Below are 25522 nucleotides of genomic sequence, written 5' to 3' on the forward strand. Positions count from 1 at the left end.
CACCTTGCTGAGAGTTTTTATCAAAAATGGGTGTTGAATTTTGTCAAATGCTTTTTCTGCATCAATTGATATGACCATGTGGTTTTTTTCTTTCAATTTGTTTATCTGATGTATCACGTTTATTGATTTGCGGATATTGTACCATCCTTGCATCCCTGGGATAACTCCTACTTGGTCATGGTGTATGATCTTTCTGATGTACTGCTGGATCCGATTTGCTAAGATTTTGTTGAGGATTTTGGCATCTATGTTCATGAGGGATATTGGCCTGTAATTCTCTTTCATTGTGTTTTCTTTACCTGGTTTTGGTATTAGGGTGATGCTGGCTTCATAGAATGAGCTTGGAAGTGTTCCTTCCTCTTGAATTTTTTGTAGTAGTCTGAGGAGGATAGGTTTTAGTTCTTCCTTGAATGTTTGGTAAAACTCCCCTGTGAAGCCGTCTGGTCCTGGGCTTTTGTTTGATGGAAGCTTTTTGATGACTGCTTCAATTTCTTCCATAGTTATTGGCCTGTTGAGATTTTTAGATTCTTCCTGATTGAGTTTTGGAATGTTATATTTTTCTAGGAATTTGTCCATTTCCTCCATGTTGTCTAGTTTGTTGGAGTAGAGCTGTCCATAGTATTTTTTAACAATCATTTGTATTTCTGTGGGGTCTGTTGTTATTTCGCCTCTATTGTTTCTGATTTTATTTATTTGGGTCCTCTCTCTCTGCTTCTTGGTGAGTCTGGCTAGAGGTTTGTCAATCTTGTTTATCCTTTCAAAGAACCAGCTCTTGGTTTCATTGATTTTCTGTATTGTTTTTTTGGTCTCTATGTCATTTATTTCTGCTCTAATCTTTATTATCTCCTTCCTTCTGCTCACTCTGGGGTTTTCTTGTTGCTCTCTTTCTAATTCTTTGAGTTGTAGAGTTAGATGATTTACTACCATTTTTTCTTGTTTTTTGAGATAGGCCTGTAGAGCTATAAACTTCCCTCTCAGGACTGCTTTCATTGTGTCCCATAGGTTTTGGATTGTTGTGTTTTCATTGTCATTAGTTTCCAGGATGTTTTTAATTTCTTCTTTGATCTCATTGGTAACCCAATCAATATTTAATAACATGCTATTCAGCTTCCAGGTGTTTGAGTATTTTGGGTTGTTTTTATTGTAGTTTATTTCTAGTATTATGCCATCGTGGTCTGCGAAGATGCTTTTTATGATTTCAATCTTCTTGAATTTGGGGATACTTTGCTTGTGACCCAATATGTGGTCTATTTTTGAAGATGTACCATGAGCACCTGAGAAGAACGTATATTCCCTGGCTTTGGGGTGAAGTGTTCTGAAGATGTCTATTAAGTCCATCTGATCTAGTGAGTCATTTAGGATTGCTGTATCTTTGCTGATTGTTTGTCTATAGGACTTATCCAGTGCTGTCAATGGTGTATTAAAGTCCCCTACTATGATTGTATTGTTGTCGATCTCTCTTTTGATATCTTCCAGGAGTTTTTTTATGAATTTGGGTGCTCCTACATTGGGTGCATATATGTTTACCAGGGTTATATCTTCTTGTTGTATTGATCCCTTTAGTATTATGAAGTGGCCTTCCTTATCTCTTGTTAAGGCCTTCACTTTGAGGTCTATTTTGTCCGATATAAGTATTGCTACCCCAGCTTTCTTTTCCTTTCCATTTGCCTGAAAGATATTTTTCCATCCTTTCACTTTCAGTCTGTGTGAGTCCCTTCTAATGAGGTGGGTTTCTTGTAGACAGCAGATGTATGGGTCATGTTTTTTTATCCATTCAGCCACTCGATGTCTTTTGGTTGGAGCATTTAGTCCGTTTACATTTAAAGTTATTATTGAAAGGTACTTGTTTGTAGCCATTTCTTTTTGTGTTTGTGTGTGGCTGTTTTCTTTCTGAGCTTTTTATTTCTTATTTTTATACCAGTCCCTTTAGCATTCCTTGCATTGCTGGCTTGGTGGTGACAAACTCCCTTAGCCTTTTTTTGTCTGTGAAGCTTCTTATTTCCCCTTCAAGTTTGAATGATAGCCTTGCTGGATAGAATATTCTTGGATTCAGTCCTTTGCTTTGCATCACTTTGTAAATTTCAGTCCATTCTTTTCTGGCCTGATGTGTTTCTGTTGAGAAATCATTTGACAGTCTAATGGGAGATCCCTTGTATGTAACTTTCCGTCTCTCTCTTGCAGCCTGTAAGATTCTCTCTTTGTCCTGAACATTTGCCATGGTGATTATGATGTGTCTTGGTGTGGGTCTTTTCGGGTTCACCTTGTTTGGGACTCTCTGGGCTTGTGTGACTTTTTTCTTCCCCACCTCAGGAAAGTTTTCTGATATTATTTCTTCAAGTAGGTTTTCTAATCCTTGTTCATCCCTCTGTTGTTCTGGTACTCCTATTATTCGTATGTTGTTTCGTTTCATGTTGTCCCAAAGCTCCCTTAGGCTCTCCTCCTGTCTTTTAATTTTTTTCTCCAATTGCAGTACATTTTGGGTGTGTTTTGCTTCCTTGTCTTCTAATTCACTAATTCGGTCCTCCGCTTCTCCTAGTCTACTGTTGATACTTTCAATGGAGTTTTTCATTGCAGCTATATCACTCTTCATTTCTTCTTGGGTCTTACTTAAGTTGTTGATTTTTTCATCTGTTTCTTCTAGCTTCTTCCATATGTTATCGATTTTTTCATCTGTTTCTTCTAGCTTCTTCCATATGTTATCGATTTTTTTCATCTGTTTCTTCTTGCTTCTTGGAGAGGTTGTCGATTTTTTCCTCCATCCGGTTTATGCACTCTAGGACCCTTATTCTGAATTCTTTATCTGTCATGTTGCATGCCTCTGTATTACTTAGCTGCTTTTCTGGAGAGTCCTCCTTCTCTTTCCTTTGGGGGTTTCTTTGTCTACCCATGTTTGATCTCACTGACATATCTAGATGTTGAGTCGTTCAGTGGGTGGCAGTGACTCCTTGGTCTGTGGTTGCTCTTCGGGCGGTTGCGGTAGCTGCTGCTCTTCAGTTGGCAGCAGCTCCTCTGGTGGGTGCTGTTCACAGCTGTGGTGGCTCTTCTGGCTGGTGGAGCGAGGTTTCACGTACAGCTGCTGTTCCTCAGCAGAGGATGTGGTGCTCAGGAGGTTGCTGTTGCTTGGATCTGCTGCGTTGATTTAAAGGCACAAAATACAACACAACAAGGCACCACGTACCAGGCACTCTACACAAATATATTCACGATATTAATAACTCCAAATAAAGGTGACCACCTGAATTAAGAGAATTAGGGAATAAGGAAGAAGGAAGAGAAAAAGATAAAAGGAAAAAAAAGAAAAGAAAAGTAGGGACCAAAAAAAGGAGTGCAAAAATGAAATCGGGAGAAAGGAGGGGGGAAAATAAAAGCGAGAAAAGAAAAGGAAAAAAAAAAAAGAGCGAAAAGAGAGAATGAAGTGGAAGAGGGGAAGAGACTTTTTATATGAGGAGAATACTCCTATAGAACAGCCATTAATCCCAACAAATTCCAGCAACAGCTCCCTGGATATGAATGCAAACTAGAAACAACCAATAATATAACAATGAAAATAGAATGGAGAACACTAATCCCAAAATAAAATAAAATGGCACTTTAAAAAATGGTAAAATGGTAGCAGTAATAATACTGGTTAAAAAATAAGAAGGTAGTAATTAAAAGGGTAAAATCAGGTGATGGAAAAAGAAAAAAAAAAGAACAGAAAAAAAATAAAAAAAATTGATTTCTTAGTTAAAAAGTGAAAAAAGAAAAAAAAAATGCAGTAGTGAAGGTCCTTCGGTTCTTCTATTCTTCAGTGTGGCTCGCCTTAGACCTTCCAGGTATTCAGGAGAGTGTTGAGTTTCCCTGCGATATACTGTTCCTCTGTGTTGTGAACCACAGTCCTTATTTTAAAGCAGGTCGCATTTATTTCCCAGACTGCCTTATTTTGTGTTTAGCAAAGAGTCAGTTTGTGGGTCAGCCTCTGGGTGGCAGTGTTCTGGGGTTGGCCTCTGGGGCTATAGGGCCTCTCTTTCCAGTGGAAGTTCACTGCCCAGAGCTGACTGCATAATAGTTAGTTACCGGCGCTATGTTGTTGCTGGGATTGAAAATCCCTCTATAGGCCAGACCCTGTTAACTCCCAGGGACTGATAAGGTTATTTTAATCCTTGATCTCATACAGGGTGGAATCTGGGTGTGGCTGTGCTCCTTGCCTGGGGGCCAGGGGGAGGAGCCTCACTCTCTGGAGAGAGTGGCTGCCCCAGTCTTGGGCTCAGGGGTGTCTCAGCACTCAATTCGCTGCCACCTCTCCCGGCTCCCCCTCTCTCCCCAGTCTCTCCCCAGATTCCACTCCTCCGCACACTCTCCCTCTCTTCAGCACAGGTGAGTGTCTGTATCCGAAATGTCCCATGAACAGGATTCAGTGAAAACAGACAAACAAACGCCGGCCGTGGAAATGGGGAAGGCTTGGTTTCTGTAAGCTTCTTCTCTTACCGGGACTGTATGGTCAGGTCAGCTCTTCAGGCTGCCCCCTTTAGGCTCAGTCCTCCGCGGTCACAGAACCCAGCTCTCAATTTCCCTGGCGGCGCCAGGAATCCCGCGGTTCTCCTTTCCCCCGTCAGGGGCTGTGCCTGTCCCAGGGGACGCGGCTGTCTGCCACGCGGTCTCCCTCCGACTCTCTGGGTTCAGAGGTCTGGCAAACTTTCCTGCCCAAATCCCTGGTTTTTTTTACCTTTCCAGGGGAGTTCTGCTCTTCCCGGCTGCAAACCCTCTCACCAGCTGAGCAATTTCGCCAATTCGGTGTGGGTGTTACTAGTTTCAGCTGTTCATTCCATTTGCTCCGGGACACGACCTGGGACTCATCTGCCTGTATCGCCGCCATCTTGGTTCTCCGTCATTTTTATTCTTAATGTTTGTGTTTCTTCTTATCTTTCTGTTTCTTCTTTTTACAGCAGTCCCTTTAGCATTTCTTGCATTGCTAGTTTGGCGGTAATAAACTCTCTTAGCCCTTTTTTGTCTGTGAAGCTCCTGATTCCACCTTCAATTTTGAATGATAGCCTTGCTGGGTATAGTATTCTTGGGTTCATTCCCTTGCTTTGCATCACTTTGTATATTTCATTCCATTCCCTTCTTGCCTGGTGTGTTTCTATTGAGAAGTCAGCTGATATTCTAATAGGAGATCCCTTGTAGGTAACTTTCTGTCTCTCTCTGGCAGCCTTTAAGATTCTTACTTTGTCGTTGGTGTTTGCCAATTTTATTATGATGTGTCTTGGTGTTGGTCTTTTGGGGTTCATCTTGTTTGGCACTCCATGTGCTTCCTAGACTTGTGTAGTTTTTTTCTTACCAGTATCAGGGAAGTTTTCTGTCATTATTTCTTCAAACAGGTTTTCTATTCCTTGCTTCTCCTCCTCTCCCTCTGGTATCCCTGTTAAGCGAATGTTGTTTCATTTTGCATTGTCCCAAAACTCCCTTAGGCTCTCCTCTTGCTTTTTAAGTTTTTTTTCCAGTTGCTCCTGTGTTTGTGTGTTTTTTCTACCTTGTCTTCTAATTCGATGATGCAGTCCTCAGCCTCTTCTAGTCTGCTGTTTAAGCCTTCCATTGTTTTCTTTATTGCAGCTATGTTGTTCTTCATTTCCTCTTGGTTCCTTTTCATGTTGGTGACATTCTCATTCAGCTCCTTATAATTCTCATTGAGTTGTGTGCATTTGTCATCCAGCTGTTTGAGCATCCTTATAACCATTATTCTGAATTCTTTCTCTGATAAGTTAGTAGCCTCAATTTCATTTAACTCCCTTTCTGGTGACTCCTCTTTTTCTTTCCTTTGTGAGTTGCTTTTTTGTCTTCCCATGTTTTGCTGTAATGTTTTAATTGTAGCTCCGATTGCGTTGCTACCCAGTTTCTTTAGGGTGTGGTGCTACTGGTGTGACCTCTCAGGTCTCCTGGGTTTGGTAGTCTAGTGAAGCTCCCTACTTGGGCTATTTGAGTTCTCTTGACGTAGGCCTGTGAGCTGGAAAGGTGCAACTGCGGTGTCTAGAAGTCAGCAGCGTGTGGAGGGCGTGTCCCAATTTTTGCTGTCTTGTGAACAGGGTCACTTTGGCAGGTGAGGTCCTTTGGCCTGGCCTGTGGGGATCAGGCTGAAACCAGCAGTCTGGCATCCCCCAAGGGGTCCCAGAGTTCAAGCGGGCACTCTGCAAAGTTGCTGTCGCTCAGCAGCTCCTGTGTTGAGCGTCTGCCCCCCTTGTGGTCAATGTGTGTCATAGCTACCAGCCCATTGGCCAGTCGCTTAGCTATATATATATATATATATATATATATATATATATATATATATATACTAGAGACCCAGTGCATGAAATTTGTGCAGGGAGGGGTCTGTCAGCCGGACCTGTACCTTCTCCAATCTGGGAGTCCTCGGGGGATCAGTCCTAAACTGGCAGTTGGACATCCCTCTCACAAGGCAAGACCTCTAGCTCCTAACCGCTCACTTGCCTGCCTGTCTGATCCCCCTAACTGCCCTCCCCTGCCAGCCTGGTCACCTCTATTAACTTTCTTTTTAAATCTTAGCCCCTTCACACACAACTGTATTTGACTTCCTTATTGGCTTCTCCCTCTCACGCAATTTTTCTCTCTCTTTTATGTAACACTTTTTTTTCTACTGACTCATTTATAAAATTTTCTTTCCTCCTTATTTCCTACTTCTGTTCCATCACCCTTCTTCCCATCTTTCTCCTACCCTCACTCCCTCCCCACATTCCTTCTTTCCTTTATCTTTACCCCTGCCCTCCCTCCCCTTTTCCTTCCTTCCCACCTTAATTTTTTTCTTCACTTTCTCCCTCTGACCTGCTTTGCTCCCTCCCCCATTTCTTCCTTCTTCCCATTCTCCTTTTAAGCTCTGCTGACTCCACTTTAAAACTTTTCTTCCCTCCCTCTTTCTCTCTCATCCTACCTTTCCTATACATTCTTCTCTACTTACTTCCACTGTTTTAATATCTATCTATCTACCTGCCTAATTATTCACTAACATTTATCTTTTTTCTTTTCTGACTCCTACTTTTAAAATCTGTCCCAAGTACACAACTACACTTGATTTTCATTATAGCCCCTAGAGTTCACTCATACATCCTCTTTACTTCTTTAACTCTGCTGTCTACTGACTCCTTTATAAAGTTCTTCACTCCCTCCTTCCCTTCCTTTTTTTTTTCTTTTTCACTGAGCAATTCTATTGGTTTAAGATGAGCTGCATATGAGGTAATAAAGACTTCTGGAGGCGGAGGGGTGGGAGGCCCGGGTGCGTGGCCAGGTCATCTGTCCAGAAGTTGTGTTCCCACTTTTGGCATCTCTGGTAGGTAGGGCAAATGCTGGTGTCTCCACAGATCCCAGAGCAGATAAGGGGTGGGGGCGAGAGAATGGGTGAAACCAGAGAGAGAGAGAGAGAGAGAGAGAGAGAGAGAGAGAGAGAGAGAGAATAGTCGTGTATGTGTCTGAAAGAGAGAGAGAATGTATATGTGTCTATAGAGAAACAATAGTTGTGTATGTATCTATGAGAGAGAAACAGAATAGTTGTGTATGTTTCTATGAGAGAGGGAGAGGATCTGAAAGATAGGGTTCTGGGTGTGTTTCTGTGTAAGAAATGGGGAGAAAAAAGATTGAAAAGAAGGAAAAAAAAGGGGAAACAGACCCCACCTTCCCCTTAGAGGACCCTCTACTCCTTGCCATGTAGTCAGCAACCCCAGCACTGAGTCGGCTGGGGTAGGGTGACCCCATTTGCACTTCTCCATTTTATGCTTCTCCTGTGTCTGGGGCTTGTCCTCTGGATGCCTTTGTCCTCTCATCAAGAGTCACCTCGTGAGCCCCCACCCTGTGACCCTGAGGAGTGAGTTCAGTTGGAAGTGTCAGAATGATCACTCCCTGGTCCTTCTGTTGGGGACGTCACTGAGGACGGGGTCACAGCCTCCTGCCAGGCGCCGTTTGCCCTCGTTTCCTGAGGGCTGTACATCTGGCCTCCCCGAGGTTATCTCCGTGGCCCCCTGGGCCCATCGAGTGTCACAGTGATTCCACCTGGGAAGCAGGGTAGGAATCTCCGTTGAGCCAGGGCATCCCCAGAAACATGTCTCTGGATCCTGAAAGATTAAAACAGCCGCCAGAGCCTGTAGAGCAAGTGGGTGTTGGGGAGTTGGTGTGGCTGTGGCCCCCCTGGCTAACACACAAGGCGGTCTTGACAACATAGATGTCTGCCTCCTCTTGAAACTTTCCGATATTCTTATAGTGAATCCGCTTGTTGCCAAACCAGTTGGAGATCTGAGAGACAGTGATACCACACTTCTTGGCGAGCTCCTCCTTAGCCTCCTCACTGGGATACAGGTTACTCAGGTGGGAATAGAAATACTCATTTAGGATATCGGTGGCCTGTTTGCTGAAGTTCCCACATTGCCATCTGGCATCCAGGAACTGGGAGCGAAGGATCATGACGGCCTCGCAGGTGCTCTGCCTGAGCTGCATCTGGATGGCACTGAACTTGCCTGTATGATGCTCACTACCCGCTCCATCTCCTTGGGTGCCACGGGCCTCGTGCGGCTCTGCTCCCGCAACAGGTTCATGACATGGGTCGTGAACTCGTTACATGCCTGCTCATACTTCTCCAGCTCCCAGTGGTAGATATGGTGAATCTGGGCATGTTTGCTGCGATAGTCCGAGTGTTCGATGGAGTTGTCCCAGGAAGCTTCTGTGGCTGCAGCTGCTGCTGCTGAGCGCCCCCCGCCCCTTTCTCAGGCCCAGCCATACCTTCTGCCAGAAGCATGTTGTCCAAGCGCATAAGCTGAGGGTCCACCAACTCCTTCTCTTGGGAGCTTCGGATGCTGAGGCCGGTTTTCTCTTTGATTTCACATAGTACGCTAAAGAGAGCTGGCTTCATTTGGTGGCAGTTTAGGGTGTGTTTCTTGGCCTGGGCCTTGTCCAGGCTCTGATCCATGATGGTCATTATCTGCTGCAGAATGTCCCCAATGTCTTGCTTCCCTTGGCCTCCAGGGACCCCCCCTATCACCCTTACCAGGAGGTTTGCCAGGGCCCCCAAGCTCCCCACCCACCAACCCCAGCCGCCCCCAACCCCGCCTGAAGGGGGCGGCCCCAGCAGCCACTGGTCCATAGTGGCGGGGGGAGGCCTGAGACACCCTCCCTCTTTCACCCCTTCACTGACTGGTTACTTCCTCCCAAACTGGCCCAGGCCTCTGTTCCCTCTGACCGGCCCCCACCTATCTCTCCCTCTCCTGGCTCCCCCAGGGATTCATCCAGCTCTGAAGGGAGACCTGGGGTACTGGCTAGGCCCCTGTGGTGGAGAAAATGGAGCCAGAGAGAGAGGAGGGTGTGTGTGCGAGAGGGAGGAGCCCTCCTTCCCTCCTTAAAGCTTCTGTGGCGGGGGGCATTAACCCCCAGCCCAGGGCTCAGTTCTGGTCAAGTGTTCTCTGCCCTGCCTTCCCCAGCCTCCCTGCTGCCATCCTGCTCCCATTCCCTGCCCGGAACTCCCAGCCCAGCGAGGGTGGCTGAGGCCAGCACAGCCTGGGCACTGCTGCAGCAAAGCAGGAGCGCCTCCTCCCAGAAGGCTTCAGCCCGTCCACCCCTCTGTCAGGGGACACACCAATGGCCCGCACACGGGGCCACTGCCTTCCTTCCGCTTCTGGGTGGGGGTCCCCCGATCCGCCAGTTTGTTCCCTTTCTGTATTTCTGTTTCTCCTCTAGGCCTGTCTGCATGCAGGCTTGCCTTCCTCTCCCACTCCTTTCTTATCCCCTCTTATTGTATCCAATTCTTGCAGCTCCCTGAGCAGAAGGCGGGGACACAGCCTGCTGATCTGGTCATGATGTTACCGCATAATGGATAATTAACATATTCCTCTCTTATTATATAGGATTATTACATCAATAGTTTATACAGTATATTAATAATAATGGATATATTATATTATTAGTAGTATGTAATAATATATGTAATTCATGAAAGCAAAGTATTCTGTGTCTATTACATTTATAATTAAAATAATAAACTATAGTTAATATTGGCATTAATGTTAAACACAAATTGTAGACACATAAACATATTGGATAATCCTTTACAATCTGACACCTTTCTCTTTAAACTTAGGGCAAAAGTAGGCTTCCAAAGACTTCTCTAGTCTTTGGATGATGTTTGTGTCTATGTCATCAATTCATCCTGTTCTTGTGCAGTAGAAAGCCTATAAGGGAAAGAGAATAGAGGGAAGAGTAAAGATGTTGGAGTAAGTCAGATCTAGGCTCAACTTTCACTTGTCTTATTGATTAGCTCTTTGTTGTGGTCAATTTATCCAACACTTCTGAATTAAATGTGTAAAATCATGGCAAGACTAGCATTACCATGAGCATTAAGTGAAATAATATATGTAAAGCATGTAGCGTACAGGAGATGCTTAATAAATGTTAGTAGTCTTGATTCATGCTTTGTTTCCTTTGGGTAATGTCTTGTTAAGGTGAATATTTTGGGATTAGTGTTCTACAGTCTATTTTCTTCATTCCTTTAGTATCTTTTTACTCTACCTCAACTTTATCTTTATGCCAAAACTCTCTTCCTCACGGTTCCCCTTTTGTTGTCCTGTTTCTCTTACCCTATCCCTGCTTTAGATTTTCCCTATTTGTTATTTTTACCTCCTGATAAAATTTTACCCTACTTATGTATCTAATTTCCAATCTTCTGCTCTAAATCCATATACACCTTTCTCTTTTCTTTCTTCACTATCCAAAATTTTTTTTTCCTCTCTGTCATTTTGTTGTTGTTTGCTTGATTGTTGAGTATATTGGGTTTTTTTTATGCTTGTTTGTGAGATTGTTTTTCTTTTTCTTTTTATTTTTCTGTTGTTTTTTTTTCCCGGTTATTTTTTGCTTCTGTTTTCCCTTGCCTCGCTTGATATTAGTTGTTGTTTGTAGTTTCCATTAATCTCCAGTGATCTGTTGCTGGAATTTGTTGTGATTAGTGGCTGTTCTATTGGAGTTTTCTCCCCATATGAATAGTTTCTTCCCCTCTTCTATTTCATTCTCTTTCTTTTCTCTTACTTTTTTTCCTTTTCCCAATTTCATTTTTGCACTCCTTTTTTCTTTTTCTCTTCTTTCTTCTTTATCCTCTAATTCTCTTTGCTCTGTTGGTCACCTTTATTTGGGGTTATTAATATCGTGAATACAATTGGGTTCAGTGCCTTGTGTGTTGTGCCTTGTTGTGTTGTATTTTGTGCCTTTAAATCAATGCAGCAGAGAGATAACTACATAACCAAACACCTGGAGAAGAAAGATAATGGGGAGACAAAGAAACAGCCCACATATGAAAGAAAAACAGGCATCACCAAAAAGGAAGTAAATGAAATGGAGGCAATGGAGGCAAGCAACCTGTAAGAGAAAAAATTCAGAGAAATGGTCATAAGGTGGATGAAAAGAATGGAAGACAAATTCAACAATATGTGTAAGAACTAAGAGGAAATGAAGAAAAACCAAGAAGAAATGAAAAATGACATCACTGCTATAAAGAACTCAATAGAAAGCATCAACAGTAGACTAGAAGAAGTAGAGGACTGCATCAGTGATCTAGAAGACAAAGTAGGAAAAAATACCCAAACAGAGCAGCTTCTAGAAAAAAAAAATTAAAAAGTAGGAGTAGAGCCTAAGAGAACTTTGGGACAACACGAAACAAAACATCATCCGCATAATAGGGGTGCCAGAAGGAGAGGAAACTGAGCAAGGAATAGAAAACCTGTTTGAAAAAATGACAGAAAACTTCCCTGATATAGGGAAGAAAAAACTCACACAAATCCAAGAAGCTCACAGAGTCCCAAACAAAATGAACCCCAAAAGACCGATGCCAAGGCACATTATAATTAAAATGGCAAACACAAACGACAAAGCAAGAATCTTAAAAGCGGCCAGAGAGAGACAAGAAAGTTACTTACAAAGGATCCTCCATCAGACTAGCAACGGATTTCTCTACAGAAACACATCAGGCAAGAAGGGAATGGAATGAAATATAGAAAGTCATGCAAAGGAAGGGTCTGAATCCAAGAATACTGTACCCAGGAAGGCTATCAATCAAAATTGAGGGTGAAATCAAGAGCGTCACAGACAAAAAAGGACTACAGAGTTTATTACCACCAAACCAGCAATGCAAGAAATGCTAAAGGGTCTGCTGTAAAAAGAAAAAAAAAATAGGAAACAAAGAAGGAACACAGGAGTAAAGAATAAAAATGGCAACAAACAAGTATCTATCAATAATAACTTTAAATGTAAATGGCTTAAATGCTCCAATCAAAAGACATAGGGTAACTGAGTGGATAAGAAAACATGACCCATGTATCTGCTGTCTACAGGAAACCCACCTCAGAAAAAAAGACGCACATAGACTGATGGTGAAGGGATGGAAAAGGGTTTTTCAGGCGAATGGAAATGAAACAGAGCTGGGGTAGCAATACTTATATCTGACAAATTAGATTTAAAAGTGAAGGACATAAAAAGAGGTAAGGAAGGCCACTTCATAATACTAAAGGGAGCAATCCAACAAGAAGAAATAACTCTGGTAAACATATATTCACCCAATATAGGAGGACCCAAATACATAAGAAAACTTCTGGAGGAGATCAAGGGAGAGATTGACAATCATAGTAGCGGACTTTAACACCCCACTATCACCATTGGACAAATCCTCTAAACAAAAAATCAGCAAAGAAACATCAATCCTAAATGACTCACTAGATCAGATGGAATTAATTGACATCTTCAGAACATTTCATGCAAAAGCCACAGAATATACATTCTTCTCAAGTACACATGGGTCATTTTCAAAGATAGACCATATATTGGGTCACAGACAAAGTCTCTTCAAATACAAGAAGATAGAAATCATATCAAGCATCTTCTAAGATCACAATGGCATAAAACTGGAAATCAACTACAATAAAAACAATCCAAAAAAATCAAACACAAGGAGACTAAATAGCATGCTATTAAACAATGACTGAGTTACCAGAGAGATCAAAGAAGAAATAAAAAACATCATGGCAACAACCGACAATGAAAACACAACAATCCAAAACCTATGGGACACAGTGAAAGCAGTCTTGAGAGAGAAGTTCATTACTCTACAAGCCTATTGCAAAAAACAAGAAACAATTATAATAAATTACCTAACCCTACAACTCAAAGAGTTAGAAAGAGAGCAACAAGAAAAGCCCAGTGTAAGCAGAAGGAAGGAAATAATAAAAATCAGAGCAGAGATAAATGACATAGAGACCAAAAAAAACAATACAAAAGATCAACAAAATCAAGAGCTGGTTCTTTGAAAGGATAAACAAGACTGATGAACCTCTAGCCAGGCTCAATAAGAAACAAAGAGAGAGGACCCAAATAAACAAAATCAGAAATGAAAGAGGAGAAATAACAACAGACCCAACAGAAATACAAAGGATTGTTAAAAAATACTATGAACAACTCTACTCCAACAAACTAGACAACCTGGAGGAAATGGACATATTCCTAGAAAAATACAACCTTCCAAAACTAAATCGGGAAGAATATAAAAATCTCAATAGGCTGTTAACTATGGAAGAAATTGAAGCAGTAATCAAAAAGCTTCCAGCAAACAAAAGCCCGGGGCCAGACGGCTTCACAGGGAAGTTTTACCAAATATTCAAGGAAGAACTAAAACCTATCCTCCTCAGTCAATTCCAAAAAATTCAAGAGGAAGGAACACTTGCAAGCTCATTCAATGAAACCAGCATCACCCTAATACTGAAACCAGATAAAGACAACACAATGAAAGAGAATTACAGGCCAATATCCCTCATGGACATAGATGCCAAAATCCTCAACAAAATTCTAGCAAATCAGATCCAGCAGTACATCAGAAAGATCATACACCATGACCAAGTAGGATTTATCCCAGGGATGCAAGGATGGTACAATATCCGCAAATCAATAAACATAATACATCACATAAACAAATTGAGAGATAAAAACCACATAGTCATATCAATTGATGCAGAAAAAGCATTTGACAAAATCCAACACCCCTTCTTTATAAAAACTCTCAGCAAGGTGGGAATAGAAAGATCATACCTTAACATAATAAAAGCCATATATGAGAAACCGACAGCCAACATCATAATCAATGGGCAAAAACTAAAACCATTTCCCCTAAGAACAGGAACAAGACAGGGATGCCCACTTTAACCACTCCTGTTTGACATAGTACTGGAAGTGCTAGCCATTGCATTCAGACAGGAAGAAGAAATAAAAGGCATCCAAATTGGAAAAGAAGAAGTAAAACTGTCCTTATTTGCAGATGACAAGATACTGTACATAGGGAACCATAAAGACTCCTTAAAAAAAATTTTAGACTTAATAAATGAATTCAGCAATGTGGCAGGATACAAAATTAATGCCAAATAATCTATGGCATTTCTTTACACCAATAGTGAACTTACAGAAAGTGAGACTAAAAAAGCAATCCCATTTACAATCGCACCAAAAGAATTAAGATACCTAGGAATAAACTTAACTAAGGAGGTAAAAGACTTATATGCGAAAAACTACAGGACACTGAAAAAAGAGATAGAGGAAGACATAAACGGAAGAACATACCGTGTTCATGGATTGGTAGAATCACCATCATCTAAATGTCCATACTACCCAAAGCAATCTATAGATTCAATGCAAGCCCCATTAAATTACCAAGGGCATATTTCACAGATCTAGCACGAACATTCCAAAAATTCATCTGGAATAAGAAAAGACCTCGAATAGCTGCAGCAATCCTGAGAAAGAAGAACAAAGTAGGTGGGATCTCAATACCAGATATCAAGCTGTATTACAAAGCCACTGTTCTTAAAACAGCTTGGTACTGGCACAAGAACATACATATATATCAATGGAATAGAATAGAGAACCCAGAAATCAACCCAAACCACTATGCCCAATTAATATTTGACAAAGGAGGCAAGAGCATACAATGGAATCAAGACAGTCTCTTCAATAAACGGTGTTGGGAAAAATGGACAGATACATGCAAAAAGATGAAACTAGACCACCAACTTACACCATACACAAAAATAAACTCAAAATGGATAAAAGACTTAAACGTAAGACGGGAAACCATGAAAATACTAGAGGAATCCACGGGCAGCGAAAATGCAAACATATGCCGAAGGAATTTCTTCTCTGATACTGCTCCTAGGGCAATGGAAACTAAAGAGAAAATAAACAAATGGGACTACATCAAAATAAAAACCTTTTGCACAGCAAAGGAAGCCATCAACAAAACAGCAAGAAAGCCCACTGCATGGGAGAACATATTTGCCAATGATATCACTGATAAGGGTTTAATCTCCAACATTTACAGGGAACTCATGCAATTTAACAATAGGAAGATAAACAATCCAATCAAAAAATGGGCAATGGACCTAGATAGACACTTTTTGAAAGAGGACATATGGAAGGCTGAAAGACATATGAAAACATGCTCAAAGTTACTAATTATATGAGAGATGCAAATCAAAATGACAATGTGGTATCATCTCACACCTGCCAGAATGGCTATCATCAACAAATCAACAAACAACAAGTGTTGGAGAGGATGTGGAGAAAAAAGAACCCTTCTGCACTGCTGGTGGGAATGCAGATTGGTGCAGCCACAATGGAGAACAGTATGGAGTTTCCGCAAAAAACTAAAAATGGAACTCCCATTTGACCCAGTGATCCCACTTCTAGGAATATATCCCAAGAAGCCAGAAACACCAATCAGAAAGGATAAATGCACCCCTATGTTCATAGCAGCTCAATTCACCATAGCTAAGATTTGGAAACAGCCTAAGTGCCCATCAGCAGATGAGTAGATTAAAAAACTGTGGTACATCTACACAATGGAATACTACATGCAACAGCATGGATGGAACTGGAGAGCATTATGCTAAGTGAAATAAGCCAGTCAAAGAAGGATAAATACCACATGATCTCACTCATTTTTGGAATATAGAGAACAACATAGACTGATGAACAGGGACAGATCCAAAGAAACAGTGATCAGACTATCAATCCCCAGAGGGACAGTAGGGGAGGGTGGGGGTAAGGGAAGAGATCAACTAAAAGACTTGTATGCATGCATATAAGCCAAACCAATGGACACTGACAACAGGGGGATGAGAGCATGAGTGTGGGGGGGTGGGAGGTTGGGGGTTAATGGGTGGATGAGGACACATTTGTAATACCCTAACCAATAAAGAAATTAAAGATAAAATAAATAAATAAAATAAATATTAGTAGTCTTTTTCTTTGACCCACCTATCTGATTATGCATTTTGTAAGTAGCACAACATTCATTATTAACATGCTCATCAGGGATAGTTGTTAAAATTACTTGCTGTATGAACTGAGGCAGTCAGTTGGCTATCACTGAATAAAAATTTATAAGATGGAATGTTTATTTTCTACATAAAATAGTACAGAACGTTCTGATAAAACTCAAGCTCAATTGGGAGATAATTCATGAAAACAAAGCCTTTTTTTTCAATATTTTTTTCATATCAGTCAGATTTTGCTAAGCTAGCCAATGGTAACAAATAGCCTACAAATATCAGTAGCTTCCAACAATAAAAGTTTATTTTCCATTCATCTTTCATAGCCTTTACAGGTCAAGTGCAGTTCTATTCTATATCCTCTTCATTCTGAGAACAAAGTTTAAGGAGTAGTCCCTTTCTGAGACAAGCCAGTCTCAGGACAGAGGGAAAAGTGAATAGAAGAGCTACATGCCCCATGGTAGCTCTGAAAGCTTCTGCTCAGATGTGGCACATGACACTTTAGCTCATATTTCATTGGCCAAATCAAGTTACTTGAAAGTCTGATGTCAATGAGATGAGAAGTATAATTTTACTGCAAGGATTACCCAATAGTGAGGTTTGGGGACTGGGGGCAGCAAATATTTTAACAATACTATTTAGCACATATGGTCTCTCAAGTACAAAGCTTTTATTTGAGATAACCTGATGTAAGACAGCTATAGCTTGAATGAAATGGTATAACTGATATGCAATTTAATAATTTCTGGGTTCTTTTAGGTCTATTGCTCTAGTATGTTACCAAAATCTCTTTTTCTGTCTTCGTATCTTAGATGGCTATCTTCTCTGCAGAAATGCCTCCCTTCAGTTATGATGGCATGTTATATCCAACAGTTCTTTAAAAATTCTACACAAGAATGGCCTATTTGTGAACAGTGTTTCTGTGTCTTTTGTAGAGATATAGTAGAAAATATTGTCCACTGTACTTCTTGGTGCTTCTTACACAGGGACACATGATATGATCCGATTTTTTTCTGTAGAAATAAACTTGTTTCTGTAGGCCAATGTGTGTGCTTTCTTCAGACAATGATGAAATAAAAGATCCATGGTGCTTCCCTTTTTGGACTTTCATTGCCAGGAATCTTGGTATCCAATTCAGTGCCAAACTGCAGTCATTGACTTGATTCAGCTGTCTGGTAGAATTTTCTCTTTCTGCTGACTTTAAATAGTTCTTGTTCCAGTTAATCCCCTGATTGTCCAGATTTGCATTCTCTGAAACTTCTAATCTGTCTCAGATGTTTTGGGGAATAGTCCAAATACTAAATCCTGAAAGAATAAAAATGTGAACCATAATTATAAACTAAGAAGAAAATATTCCAGTTCTTACTACCATTTATCTACAGAGAGATGGGCCATATTATGATCAACTTTTTTGTTTGTTTGTTTCATACGACTTGAATTAGGGAGGGGGGGGGGTCCCGTTTTCACTCCTCAATAGATTGAATGTATTTTTCATATGCTTCTTCACTTATTAGTTCATCTAGTTCTGAAGGGTTACTTACTTGGTGTCATCTTGATCATCCAACTATCTTCATAACAAGATTTGTTGATAAGTCCTGGATTTTCTGCAAGTGCTTCCTTAATTTCAGTAACTTCTTATAGAGGAGAATAGAGTTCACTAGCAGCTTTAACACTTTCCAAAAACAACGAACTTGTTTGTTCAATTTTGTCCTAATTTCAGGCTGACTATATTAAACAACATCTCACAAACCTACCTGTGCAAAATATAACTGATTCCCACTGCTCCAATACCATTTTCTGTTGTTATCCTTTCATGATTCCCTGTGATTTTTCCCACTGAGAGTAGATTGGAGCTAGTGCCCAGGGAAGGTGCCAGCCCTCCCGCCCTGGGACTCATGTGAGCAGGACCACCACTTGCTCTGCACCACTCTGAGAGATATGTTTTCAGGATTGGGTTGTGTGTTTATGAACAACCTTAAATTCACTGTGAAAACCCTTATCTCTTAGGCCCCAAAGTGCAAAGCAATAAATAAAAATTATATTTATGTATCATAGAGGGTTCTTTTTAAATGCTTTGCTGTGTTGAATTCCCCAGCTAGAATGTGAACCTGATGAAGACAAGCTTCATGTCATATTTGTATTTCTAGCATCTGCTGTGTAGCCCCAAAGGTAAAGAAGCATTTCCTGCATGTAGAGCACTTGCTTTGTGGTGGAACTCAGTAGGTTAAATAACTTTCCTCAGGTTACAGAGCTAGGAAGAGGCAGAGATGGAATTAGAACCAAGTGCTATATGATTTCAAAATCTGTGCCCTTTGCATTATACAAGATTTCACAAAGTAAAGTAACATTTAAAATTGGTGAACCATGAGATGTTTTGGAGTGGTAATGTAGGAATCTTTTAAATTTGAAAGGTATGCATTTATTTTCATGCTTATCAAGATATAATTAGCATAGAATACCTCTGATTTTATCGGTATTATGATCTAAGATGAAGCACAATTTATTTATATAAAAATGTGGGTCAATTACAAGAATAGTGTTATCTATATATACTCGAGGCCCAGTGCACAAAATTCGTGCATGGTGGGGTGGTCCCTCAGCCCAGCCTGCAATGATGCAAGCGTTCTGTGCCTGGCCTGGCCAGAGGCCCTCTGCGGCTGGGAATGGAATGCTTGCCTTGTTTCTGGGGCGACGAGGCAACCGTTTTCCCCAGCCCCCAGCTGCTCCATGCCCACTGCCCAGAGGCCCTCCACAGCCAGGGTGGAATGCTTGCCTCATTGCTGCAACAATGAAGCAAGCATTCTGCCAAGCCGCTCATGCTGCCCACTCTCAGCAGCTGCCCCCACAGGACTGGGGGACTCTGGCAGGGCTGAGAGGACTGGGTGCCGCCATCTTGTGGCTTTGGGTGCCACCATCTTTGTGACAGAGTGATGGTTAATTTGCATATTGCCATTTTATTAGATAAGGTAAAGAGGTAATATGCAAATTAGGCCAGGGCACCATAATGGTCATGACCAGCTCAGTAGGAAGGGCTGGGTGCAGGCCTGGATCTGGAGAGAACAACATGCAGGGGGGCAGGAGCAGAGACAAAAACCTGCAGGGTGGCCACCTCCCAGAAGATAAGCTTTGCTATTACAAGAGCAACAAGAAAAAATTCAGGTGCAAGAATAAGAAGCACATTGCATCCACTCTAAGTTGCTGCTAAAGAAAAAGAATGGTATATATACTATGAAAATACTTAATACAGATTGTAAAGAGATTTGTTCAAAGAGGATTTCTTATAGTAGGTGGTATTTCAGTTAGTTGTTTTTTTTTTTTAATGTGAAGAGGTTATCTAGATAAGAAAAATGTGTAGAGGTCCCAAATTGCAGAGGGTGCAGGTGGGCTGAGGGACCCCCCTGCCCTGTGCATGAATTTCATGCCCCGGGCCTCTAGTTTAAGCAATAAAATGGTTGGTATAACGGGTATGGTCAGTAGCCGGTGTCTTAGGAATGACCGATGTCTGGGAAACAGTATGTTACGCCCTGCTTCTTAACTGTTATCTCAGTCCAATTGTCACATTTACCATATGACATTTATGTCATGATAGAACATATTTAATCTAAGATATGTTGAGCCTCTCCTACATGCCAGACACTTAGGTGAGTACTGAGAGAACAAAGATTAATAGATTTCTTGTTTCCACTCATTAAACTTTCAGTAAGCACCTGAAAGACACCTGAAAACAGCCATATCTATTGTGGATGGATTTTTTTAAAGCTACAAACATTTTTGCCTATTGATTCTAATAATGTATTTTAAAATTCTTTCCATTATAAGTTTGGTTTATCTTGTATTGTGTGGAAGCTTTCTTTTTCGCTTTAAAATAGCAATTTTGATGTAAGTTAATTGACTGTGCAGTTCACACAAAGTTCAATTATCATCTCTGATTAAATGGAGTGTTGCCTCTTTGCATTTGTGATACCAGCTTGAAAAACCAAGCCAGAAACCCAAATATCAGGTGAATCTGTTCCAATAAGTAGAAAATATAAGAAGTTACTTCAGCTTTCTCTTAGTAAACTTTATGTCAGGGTCTTGGTGACTAAAATCATAGGCATTTAGAATGTCTGGAAGGGGGGGAAACTTATTGTGATAAAACTAGAGGCCTGGTGCATGAAAATTCATGCACTGGAGGGGGTTCTCTCAGCCTAGCCTGCCCCCTCTCACAGTCCAGGAGCCCTCAGGGGCAGGAGGCAACCCAGCGATCACAGGAAGGCAATGCCCCATCACACCTCTGCTGCTGCCACTGCCAGCAGCACAAGCCTCAGCCAACCCTGGTTACCTGAGCCTCAGTCTGCCCTGGGTGGCTAGGAAGCTTCCATCTGAGGCTTGCCTGCACCTCAAGCCAGCCCTAGGTGGCTGGGAAGCTGACATCTGAGGCTTGACTATGCCTCGGGCTGGCCCTGGGCAGACTGAGGGACTCTGGAGGCAGGTGTGTGTAGCAGCTGGGTCTGCCTGTGGGTGGTCCCGGCCTTGCTGTGCACCTGCTGCCCTGGTGGGGTGGAAGGGGCTGGGTGCCACCATCTTGTGGCCATGGGCGCTGCCATCTTTAAGCGTGTGGCAGTCAATTAGCATATTTCCTCCTTATTGGTGGTGGGCGCCACCATCTTTGAGAGCAGGGCAGTCAATTAACATATTTCCCCCTTATTGGCTGTGGGCACCACCATATTTGAGGGCATGGCAACAATTAGCATATTCCCTCCTTATTGGCTGTGGGTGCCACCATCTTTGTGATGGCATGAAGGTCAATTAGCATATTCCCTCTTTATTAGATAGGATAGCATAGACTTTGCTTCTCTGTAATAGTTTTGAGTTTTTTCCTCTTTTAAAACAATGTGATTTTCTGTGCTTATAATACCTGCTGAAAATTAAGGGAAACACTGCAATTGGCAGTTCGTTAAGTGTTGATTACCTAAGTATTTCTGGATGAAGCATCATTTGAATTTTTTTCCGAAAGCAAAACTGACAGTTTTTGTTATTATTTTCTCAATTATGTGTTTGTAAAGTGCATAATTATTCTTAGTTATTCTAATTAGCATTTATTTTCATATTTTAACAATCTTAGGTCTAAAAAAGTTTTGCAAAAGAAGCAATAGTGAAATCTATGTACTGTTAGCTGGAATAGCACTTTGAATATTTTAGTTAAATTTTCTATAGCCAGTTTTCATTATCACCACATTGTTTTCTCTATTATGTTTTAATCTACAGCTACATTATATGAATTAATTTAGTTTTACCTGGAGAAAACTTCAAATAAGGCTATAGCTCTGTTAGTGATAGGTCCAGATAGAAAACAATTGAGGAATGATGGGACCCATGATGGTTGAATCTTGGGCTAACACCAATTACTCCCACAGCTTCCCCAGAAGAATAGATATTTAGGACTGGATGGGGATGGAGGGAGAGTGACTAGTATTTCAAACAAATAATGTAGTTTAAGTAACCTAGGTATATAAGTTTGGGTCCAATTAAGAGATATAAACCACACTGATTTGGGAACTGAGAGGCAATCAATCAATACTGGCACATTGTTTTTTTTCTTTCACCACCTTTGTGGTGTTTTGTCCCTCTGCTTCATCCCTTTTCCTCTAATCCCAGTATATTTTTAATATATCAGCCAAGATGAATCTATTAACAGAGAAATTAACATGGAAATTAGGTCATGTCACTCTGTAAAATCTTCAAGTGGCTCATATTTTTCTCAGAGAATAAGCTAAAGTTCTAAATCTAGTAATAATCAGTGTCCCCCCTTTACCTCTCTGACCTCACCTTCTACTACTCTTCCCTTCTCTCATGTGACACTTCAGTCACATGCCATGCCACCCCTTGCTGGAGGCTAATTCCAGAAGGTCATAAATGCAAGAAGTTCATCAAAAGGTTGGTGGACCTTGAGCCTTCAGCAAGGGCTGAAAGATACATATTATTGCCTACTGGAATAGCCTAAAACATTTTCCCAAACCTGAAAAAGATGCATAAATGATTGCTTGCTGCCAGACAGCTGAGGGCATTTTAATCTAAATGTTATTGCCTCCTGCTGGCCAAACACCTGAACAACCGAAAGTAGTTCCCCCAAACTGATAATGACTACTGTATACCAAACCTTGCCTTTGATATGTATATCTACTTTGCTATAGGACAAAATGTGGGAATAAAAAGAGCCCTGGGTCCAGAGATAGGGAGAACTTAGCTACTACAGCTAAGTTTCCTCTGGCTCCCCCCATGGATTACAAATTTATATTATATTTCTAGACTCTTTATTAATTTACATGCAGAGCCTTCTCCCTGATTCAAACCTTGGCACTTGGTGTTCCCTCTTGCTAGAGTGCTCTTCCTTGCCATAGCTCATGGAGTGCTCCTTTACTTTCTTTACTCAAATGCCACCTTCTTAGTGAGGCCTTTCCTGGAAACTATCTCATGTTGCAGCTTGCTCTTAACTCTTCATGTCCCTCTTGTATGCTTGTGTGTTTTTTCCCCTACTCCACACCTGGACTTCTATATAACCATAATCAGCCATACCAGGGTTAATACTGGTATCTATTTTACAGCAATATTGTAAAGATTATCTTATCTAATAAAGAGGTAATATGCAAATTGACCATCACTCCAACACACAAGCTGGCTGCCACAATGTGGTCAAAGATGGCCACCCCCATGTGGAAACAAGATGGCCACAACAAGATGGCCAGCAGGGGAGGGCAGTTGGGAGGGACCAGGCCTGAAAGGGAGGGCAGTTGGAGGCAATCAGGCCTTCAGGGTAAGGCAGTTAGGGGTGACCAGGCCAGCAGAGGAGGACAGTTGGCAGTGAACAGGCTGGCAGAGGAGGGCAGTTAGGGGCAATCGGGCGGGCAGGGGAGCAGTTAGGCATCAATCACACTGGCAGGGGAGTGGTTAGGGGGTGATCAGGCTGGTAAGCAGAAGCAGTTAGGAGCAGTCAGGCAGGCAGGCAGGTGAGCGGTTGGGAGCCAGCAGTCCTGGATTGTTAGAGAGATGTCCAACTGGGATCAGGCTTAAATGGGCAGTCAGACATCCCTCGAGGGGTCCCAGATTGGAGAAGGTGCAGCTGGGCTGAGGGACACACACACCCCATGCACAAATTTCATGCACAAGGCCTCTAATATATATGAAAGATTATTTATCAATCATCTATTATCTATCTATCATCTATCTATCTATCTATTATCTATCTATCTATCTATCTATCTATCTATCTATCTATCTATCTATCTATCTATCTCATATCATCTATTGTGTGTAGGCCCTGATGAATGGGGGACTCAAGAAATATTATCTACATATAACCAACAAGACCTAGAAAGGATGATCTATGAAAAATTATGTGTGATCTTTGGCAATCCCTTTTTGCTTAAAGGATAGCCTCATCCTACATTGAAATCTGGCCACATGGATACCTTTTCTCACACTCAAATATAAACTCTCAAAACCTTAACTTTATTATGTCAAGAAGAGGCAAGTAAGACAGACATAAGGAAAAACATACCAAAGGCAATACAGGATATGGCTCTCTGGCTAGACATTGCCAAAGAGGACACACCAATAGGAATTGGCCAGGATATAATGTCATTATGTCCTAACTACTGGGCTTGGCAAAATAGTATACATAAGTTCTGACAGTATCTATACTAATAAAAGGGTAATATGCTAATTAGATTGGGAGATCTTCCAGGAGACCTTCCGGACAAAGCCATGGTGGCGAGGCTGAGGCAGAGGCAGTTAGGGGCTATCAGGCCAGGACAGGAGGGCAGTTGGGGGTGATCAGGCTGGCAGTGAAGGGCAGTTGGGGGCAAGCAGGCCAGTAGGGGGGCACAGTTAGGGGCAAGCAGGCCAGTGGGGGGCAGTTGGGGGTCATGAGACAAGCCAGGAAGGGCAGTTGGGGGCCATGAGGCCAGATGGGGAGGGCAGTTGGGGGCCATGAGGTTGGCAGGGGGGAAGTTGGGGGCAAGCAGGCCGGCAGGGGGGCAGCTGTGACACAAGTAACTGGGCAAACCACCATAAAATAGGAATGCTATATCAGGGAAGGTGTGTCTTTCCCTCTTCCTCACTGCAGAACCCACAAGTCAGAAATAAGGAACAAAGTGATTCTATTACAATAAGCAACTCAAGAGAAATGCCCAAGGGGTAAATGTAACCAATTTTTTTTCTTAAACAGGATATGAGTTCTTTACCTTCCTTCTTGGCAAATTCCTTCTCATCTATTAGAACCAAGCCTAAATAGCCTCCACAAAGAAAGCCTTGCTAACTTCTCTGGTAATAGTCATACACTCCTCTGGGGTGCCTTCTTTTACCAGACACTATGTGAGGCAGAGATGTAAATACAAGACCTTTACTCTCAAAGATCTTACAGTAAAGAAAGGAAGATAGACACATGAACTTAAAGCCCAAAATATTATACTGAGATGCTGCTCTAATGGAAATATCTACAAAATCTTATCTAATAAAGAGGGAATATGCAAATTGACCATTATGGCTGTGCCCACAGTGGAGTCAGGGATTCCGTAACACAAGATGGTTGCACCCACAGTGAAGGCCAAGTTCCCATAAGGAGCCTTAATGAGCAAACAGCAGGGACCTGAGGCTGTGGCTCCCGCTTGGTGGGACTTGACAGGGGACCTCAGGCTGTGTGCCCCTACTCCGGCACCAGATTGGGGGACCTCAGATTTCACCCCCCTGCCTGACAGAGCTTGATGGGGGACCTCAGGCTGCACCCCCTGCCCAGTAGGGATTGATGGGGGACATCAAGCCACATCAAGCTCTGCCAGGCAGGGGACCTGAGGCCACAACCCCCATCTGGTGGGGCTTGGCAGGGACCTCAAGGTGTGCCCACTGCCCCAGCCTGGGCTGGGGGACCTCAGGCCGCACACCCTGTCCCGGGCCAGGGGACCTGAGGCTGCATCTCCCTCCTAGTGGGGCTTCATGGGGGACCTCAGGCAGTGCCCCCTGGCCCAGGCCAGGGAACCTCAAGGCACACCCCCTGGCCCAGGCTGGGGGACTTCAGGCCATGCCTCCTGCCCTGGCACTGGGCCAGGCGACATGAGGCCATGCCCCCCACCTGGCTGGGCTTGATGGGGGTGGGGCTGGTCGGGTCTGGGTCTTGCACGATTTTGAGGCTCACGTGGGTGGGCGGGGACTTGTCTCTGGTTCCC

The 25522-nt window shown here is 42.2% G+C and overlaps 1 pseudogene; it reads right to left on the reverse strand.

Moving 5' to 3' along the window:
• Positions 1 to 7466: 7466 nt before the first annotated feature.
• On the reverse strand, positions 7467 to 9115 carry LOC132223797 (pre-B-cell leukemia transcription factor 2-like; annotated as a pseudogene).
• Positions 9116 to 25522: the final 16407 nt, after the last annotated feature.

The sequence above is a fragment of the Myotis daubentonii genome, chromosome X (assembly GCF_963259705.1).
Source record: "Myotis daubentonii chromosome X, mMyoDau2.1, whole genome shotgun sequence".
Lineage (NCBI taxonomy): Eukaryota > Metazoa > Chordata > Mammalia > Chiroptera > Vespertilionidae > Myotis > Myotis daubentonii.